Below are 7,107 nucleotides of genomic sequence, written 5' to 3'. Positions count from 1 at the left end.
TTTAGGTCTGTTTCTTTTTTAATGATTTTGGGTAGTTTATTAAAAAAACCTTTTGCCTGCTTCTTCTGGGGCAGTCATAGACAGTTTTAGATTTCTGTTTATCATGTAGTAATTTTCATTTCCTCTTGTAGCGTGTTTGTGTACATCTTTATTTAGGAGGTGCTTATCACTTGACCTTACCGCCATTATGCTTTAGTATATGTACAGTGAATATACTGCCATAATATTATAGTGTACAAAAGCTTGCCTACAGGTCTGTCTTGGTGGTATTTTTGCAATGAATCTCACTGTCCTTTTCTGAATTGTGAATATTCTTTTTAGGTAGCCAGCTTGTGCACTTCCCCATATATGAACTGAATAAGACAAATGTGGGAAGACAAGTCCATAATACATTGATCTGAGGACTTTATCATCCACAGTCTTAGCTGTTTTATGCATCATGAAGATCTGTTTGTTTATCTTTTTACACAGTGCATCTATGTGCTCGCCCCATCCCAAATGTTTGTCTATTACAGTTCCTAGAAAATTTGTGCTGGTTACTTCTTTAATAGTCTTTCCATTTATATTAACATTTATATTATAATTTTCACTATGCTTGGTCTGAAATACTACATTCATTGTTTTAGACTGATTCATAAACAGGTTGTTTTGTGTTAAATATTTATTTGCATTTTCGATAGTCAGGAGTGCTTCCTTCTCAAGCTCCTCCTTTGTGTCAGCTGTGCAAATGATTGTTGTGTCATCAGCATACATTATAAGTTTCTGATTTATATAGCTAGGGAAGTCATTTACGTAGAGTATAAATAGTATTGGCCCAAGCACAGACCCTTGCGGCACACCGTGTTTAACTGTTTGTAATTCTGATCTGTAGTTTGTTATATTCCCCCCCCCCCCCTAGTATATCTGATTTCTGTGCATTGTTTCCTATTTGTAATGTATGATTTAAGTATGTCATAGCATTTTCCTCTAATTCCATGCTGATATAATTTCATCATTAATTTTGAGTGGTTCACACAATCAAATGCCTTAGATACGTCCATAAAAATCCCACAAGTCTTTTGTTGCCTGTCAAGTAAATTAAGAATGTGCTCAATTATATCTGTTGATGCTGTTTTTGTTGACTTCCCTTCTCTGAAACCATGTTGTGATGAATGCAGTACACTGTACTTTGTTATAAAACTTACTATTCTATTCTTTATTATAATTTCATAGATTTTAGCAAATGTTGAGATCAATGATATTGGCCTGTAATTTCCTAATTCATCCCTGTTCCCTTTCTTAAATATCGGCTTCACTTTACTTACTTTCAGTGAATCTGGAAATATACCTTCTTCTATCGCAGCATTCAGCATGTGTGTCAATGGTTTTAATATACATTCTCTGCATTCCTTTACGAGATGTGATGTGACACCATCAAAGCCAGATGAATGTTTAATTTTAAGTTGTTTTATTAGGTTTGACACTTCTGCATCCGTTGTAGGTATGAAAACCATAGTATGAGTTGTATGTGGGGGGTTTAACAATTTACTTACTGCATTCGTTTTATTTTGACTTATTAATTCGTCTGCTCATCATCATCAGTTATCTGCTATAATAGCAGGTCCTTTGCCTCTCCATTTTCTGTGATCCATTGCTTCCTTCTGCTACAGTAATATAATATCTGTTAAAATTATTGGCTACTTCTAGAGGGTTTGCGTTGCTTTTCCCACTCATCAGTGGGCAGATGTCCTCCGCCCAATTTGTTACTTTTCCTCTCTCTTCATTAATGAACGACCATAAACCCATTGAGTAGTTCTTTCCCTTATCTATAGACATTCTGATGAATGATGCTTTAGTTTTTCTGATAAAACTACAGTACTCTTTCTTTTTTATTTTATACAGTGTGTTGTAGGCCTCAGTATTTTTTTGTTTGGAGAGGTCATAATACAATCTCGGATTATTTCTGGCATGGATTACTTCTCCAGTCACCCAGCTTTTCTTTTTTTGTTGCTGTTTGACAAGCCTTTTACTAACAGGACATGTAACATCATAATAATAATTGAATAAAGAAAAAAACTGGTTCCATTTGGTGTTTGCATCTTTAGCTGCATATATTGTTTCCCAGTTTTCTGCCTCTAACATCTTTTTTGGAAGATTTACGTTATGTGGGTAGTTCCGTCTTCTCATCTCCCATATCTTCTGCACGGAATCACTAGTCTTTATATTTATGTCTATCATGATTGCAAAATGGTCTGCTAATGTGGAGTTTATTACCTGTGTGTCACAATAGCATGTAGGAATATTTGTTATTACATGATGAATTATAGATTCACTATGCTTTGTTACTCTGGTTGGTTTATCTATTTTTATTTTTAGGTTGTATATGCACAATAAGTCCAATAGGGTCTTAGTATTGTCTGTATTTTTACTTGTGTCTATGTTCAGATCTCCTATAATTATCAAATAAGCATATGTTTTTGAGAGGTGTTGGATTATATCTTCCAGCTGTTCAAAGAAGGTTGTGATTATACCATTTGATGATCGATACAAACCTAATACACAACATAAATTCCCAGCAATTTTAGTTTCAAGTGCTGTAGCTTCAAAGCTCAATTCTATAGCATATTTTGTTATATTTATGGCTTTAGTTGATTTATAGTTAAAAAAATGGCAACCCCACCACCTTTATAGAAAGTTCTGCAAAAACTGGCTACTTTCACATAATTCTTCAAGTTGTACATTCCTATGTGATTTTCTTTTAGCCCATGTTCTGTAACTACTAGAATGTTTGGCCTATACTCCTGTAATATTACCTCTAGTTCCTCTGTTTTATTGTTTATGTATTGAACATTTTGGTGAAGTATTGTAACAGTTGGCTTTAAATGTAATAGTTCCCCTTTCTGTAATATACTAAGCACTTCACTTGCTCCCTTTGCTTCTGGTAATATGCAATGTTCTTTTTCAGTTTGTGTCATTAAACCTGGATCGTATCTTTGTCCGGTGTTTATGTTCCTCTCACTATTGTCACACTGGTATTTAAGATGGACAGTTTTACTTACATCTTTTTCCATGTTCTCTTTCTGCTTACTCGGTACCATAAAAAATCTTCACCTAGTGTAGCAGGTCTCCTAGTTCTCAGGCATCTGTCTTGATTGGAAGCTGCTTCTGCTGTTGATCTCCCAGGCCTCAGGTACCTCTTCTGTGTGGTTGCTGTTGCTGGTGGCTCCTGTGCTCCCCAACTTGGTGACTGCCCTTCTTTGTTAGCTGCTGCGGGTAATTACCCTTGTATGTTTTCCTCACATGCATTTTCATTGCCTTGAGGCAGTATTATGGGGTCTGCTGTTCTGGATGCTGTTGCTGATGACGACAGTTCTGCTGATGATTGTGGTGATTCTGCTGCTATTGGTTTATCTGACACTGCTGCTGAGAATATCTGAGCCTTTGCTGCTGCTACTGGTGTTTGTTGTAGCTCTACTGCAGATAATGATGGTTCCACTGTTACAGACAACTCTTGTTTTGGCGGAATTGGGATTGGAGACACTTCCATTACAGATGACTCATTAATAAATTTAAGTATTTCGGCACTAATAATCTTTTTCCCTTTTACGTTCATGTGGAGACCATGTCTTGTGAAGTGCTCTCTGTGAACACTGTTTATCTCTACGAAAGTCGTATTCTGGAAACCTCTACATATTTTCTCAAATAGCCTGTTTGCTGTAACAATCTCGATGTTTACGCACGAGTTTTCCTTCAGATCGTGTCTCCTGGGGATACTAACAATGTAGAAATGCACTCGAGGCATCCTTTTGACTGTTTCCTTTAGGATTCTCGTTGCACGCCAAGTTTCATTACAGTAAACATCATTTGCGCCTCCTATTATGATGCAGCTGTTACCGGTCGTTAATATGTTGTCACTGTTTTTCAGAATTTCGCGTAATGGCGCGCCTGGTTTGATTATGCCTGTTAGATTAAGGTCTGGGTGATTTCTTCTCATAATTTCCGTAATTCCTCTCCCATGACTATCTGCAAAAATATATGTCTGTTGCTTGTGTCCTTGCTTATGCATAACGTGGTTGTTTACTTTTTTTCTTTACGAATATTTACCTTGTGTTTCTCTTCGTTTAACCCACTTGCATATTTTTGTGTGGATAGTGTGTTCATATTTTTATCCATAGATGCACTATTAACACTTTCTTTTCTTGCGTTTAATTCACTTGTGTCTTTTTGAGTGGTCAGTTCGTTCAGATATCTAGTTACCGTCGTACTGTTTACACTTTGTACATTTGGTTGTGCAGACCTACGAATTTTATGGCTAGCATTAATGAGATCTTGTTGCCTTGACGATTCAGACAGTTCCCGTATGGTTAGTACCAAATTTTCCATTGTTTTTATATATTTTTTATAATGTCAAGTTCTTTTTGAAGTTCGTCATGCACGCTGTCTTCTATTCCCGCGTAGTACTTTCCACTCGCGATCTCGCGGCCGTTACACTCTATGTCACATTTACACTGTATTTGTAAATCTTCTAGAGCAAAGCAGTGTAATGGCACCATTTATGTTTAAACACGCATATTCTAATTCCATTTAGCACTGTTTCGTCACAAACAATACACTTGATTGAAATTAAGTCCTCAAAAACTGCAGAACAGTTTAAAGTTACGTGTACACTTGCCGCCATCTTGCAACAACAATGATTATGAACGGACTGCCCAAGGTTGTAACTGTTTTCTTTTATGTACAAAAGGCAGCTGTATATAAAAAGTGAAGGGACTGTCATTAGCTGTAATTCTTTGAAATATGACTTACATGATATTTTTGGTAATCCCAGAGATGCTCCTGATGGCTTTCTTCTGCCAAATAAAAATTTTCCTGGACCATGGAGAATTACCCCATAGAAGAATACCATAGCTGATATGGCAATGAAAGAATGCATAATAGGAATTAATGGCTTTCAGACACACAGGTGCGCAATTTTTTCAGTAGATAGATAACTCGCGAAAGCTTTCGAGATATGTTGTCTATGTGACTCTACCAGGTTAATTTCGTATCTACGTATATGAAAAGACGTTTGGTGCAAGTGTAATCAATATCAGTATTGGATAAGCTGAAGGATATATTTACAGTCCTTTCATAGTTAATAGCTAACTCATTGGCTTCAAACCACATATTGGATAATCTGAGAAAATCTTTACTTTGCTCCTTCAGTTTATTTATGTCCTTCCCTGAATTGATGAAAGTTGTATCATCTGCATAAAGCACAGATTTTTGCATGGCATATTGCTGGGCAGGTCATTTATAAATATTATAAACAGTAATGGCTCAAGCACTGATCCTTGGGGAACACCTCTAGTGACATTCAGTAACTGTGACTTTTGACCGATGTAGCTTACAGTTTGCTTTCTGTTACTCAGATATGATTTAATGAGGGAGAGTTCCAGATACCTAATGCCATAACACCATAGTTTTTCCAGCAGCATTGTGTGGTTTACAGAATCAAATGCTTTGCTTAAGTCCACTAGTGTGGCTTCAGCAGATAATTTGGATTCAAAAGAAGATTGCACAATAGAAACAACATTTTCAACAGCATTAATTGTTGATAACTGGGCCCTAAAACCATATTGAGACTTAGTCAGTATATTGTTTTTTGACAAATGCATGTTAATTTGCTTTTGTATACAATATTCGATTATTTTTGAAAAAATAGGTATAAGAGAAATTGGACAATAATTGTTAGTGCAAGATTTATCACCCTTTTTGTGTAATGGAATTAATACTGTTTTCTTTAGACATTCTGGAAAAATACCACTGTCAAATATCCAGTTTATGAGTGTGCAGAGAGGGAATGATATTAAGTCGATTATTTTTTTAATCACAAAATTTGAGAGGCCATAAATATCTTCTGATCTGGAGTCACTTAACTTTGCCACTGATTTAATTACATCACTTATTTCCACATGTCCCCAATTACAGGTTGGCACGGTATCAGCAAAGTTTTGTAAAAACTGGTTCATATAAGTAGATTGTGAATTTGATTTTGAACTCTTCTTATGAGGAGATGAGGGATTAGGGTTTGCTGCACTGATAAAAGAGGTTAAATTCATCTGGGGTGACATTAACATCAGTTGTAACTTTTACACTATGACTACCTGTACCTAAATCTGCTTTAATGACACTCCACGCAGCCTTACACTTATTATTGGAGTTTTTGATGAAGTTATCATTTGTTTTACATTTTGCTAATCTGATTTGAGATCTATAGTGTCTCTTGAGGGTAACATACGTTGCATTGTCAACACTACAATTTTTTACCTTATCATAGCATATCAAAACCATTAATCTTAGCTTCTGTAAATATGGTGTGAACCACCTATGTGGAGTAGTTCGACCATGCTTTCTTGCCATAGTTTTGTTTCGTTTAGTAACCATTGGACAGGAGGTACTGAAAATTTCAGATAGAGTACTAACAAACCTGCTACAAGCCTCCTCAACGTTGTTGGAAGTATATATTTTATTATTCCAGTTTAGTGCCTTCAGCTTAACCCTGAAGCTATTTATGCTTTTATCATTTAATAACCTGACATACCGGGTTGGTTCACAATCCCCCATTGTTTCATTAATTGTTAGTTTTACCCATATACCTTTGTGATCTGTCAGATGGTCGACATTAAGGAGTCCCAATTCAGAATCATCTTTATGTATATTTGTGATAAAATTGTCGAGACAAGAAAGTTGTCTTGTGGGACTGTAATTTGCACAGAAGAGATATGGGATCTTAGCATGTTAAGCAAATTAGTATTTTTGTGTTTTTTTCCCCTTACATCAAAATTTAAATCTCCTAAAATTACTATCTTGTGTTTGGTATATTTTTCTGTACGGTGAATAAGTTTATCTAAACACTCTACAAATTGATCGGTATAACTATCAGGAGAATGGTATATTGAAATAACTGTGAGTTTTAATGTTGGTTGTAGCATGGTATATTGAAATAATTGTGAGTAGCATGACAGCCACTTCAAGAATGCCTTAACACATATGTCCCCAATATCAAGCATAGTATATCTTAACCCTAGGTTGTCACTTATATATATTGAGGAACCCCCATAAACTTCATTGGGTCTGCAGTAACTT

Source organism: Schistocerca cancellata, chromosome 3 (assembly GCF_023864275.1).
Source record: "Schistocerca cancellata isolate TAMUIC-IGC-003103 chromosome 3, iqSchCanc2.1, whole genome shotgun sequence".
Classification (NCBI taxonomy): Eukaryota; Metazoa; Arthropoda; class Insecta; order Orthoptera; family Acrididae; genus Schistocerca; species Schistocerca cancellata.
The sequence above is the reverse complement of the archived record's forward strand: the minus strand, read 5'-3'. Positions refer to the sequence as shown.